The sequence below is a fragment of the Asparagus officinalis genome, chromosome 6, assembly GCF_001876935.1.
Source record: "Asparagus officinalis chromosome 6, Aspof.V1, whole genome shotgun sequence".
Taxonomy (NCBI): domain Eukaryota; kingdom Viridiplantae; phylum Streptophyta; class Magnoliopsida; order Asparagales; family Asparagaceae; genus Asparagus; species Asparagus officinalis.
This window is the reverse complement of record NC_033799.1, coordinates 7,484,925-7,485,253: the sequence shown is the minus strand read 5'-3', so window position 1 is coordinate 7,485,253 and position 329 is coordinate 7,484,925.

The window sequence follows — 329 nt, the reverse complement described above, 5'->3', positions numbered from 1 at the left end:
GCTGGCGATCTGAAAAGCTCGAAGGGCTTGGAGAGGGAGCGCATGTTGAGGACGAGGCCGAGGTGGGCCTGGGCCTGGCCGTGGACGGAGTGCCCGTTGCCACGGGGCGCCACGTGGAGGGAGGAGAGGGAGGCGAACTTCAGGATCTTGCTGACGTCAGAGGGGGCCTGGGGGTGGAGGACTGCTTTGGGCTGGGTATGGACGAGGCCGCCGAAGTCCGACCCGAAAGTGGGGTCGACGGAGACTTCGCCGGAGAATTCGCCGGAGTCGTAGTCCGGGTGGTGGACTGGGGAGTAGGTGGCGGCGGCGGTGGGGGGGGCGACTTGCAT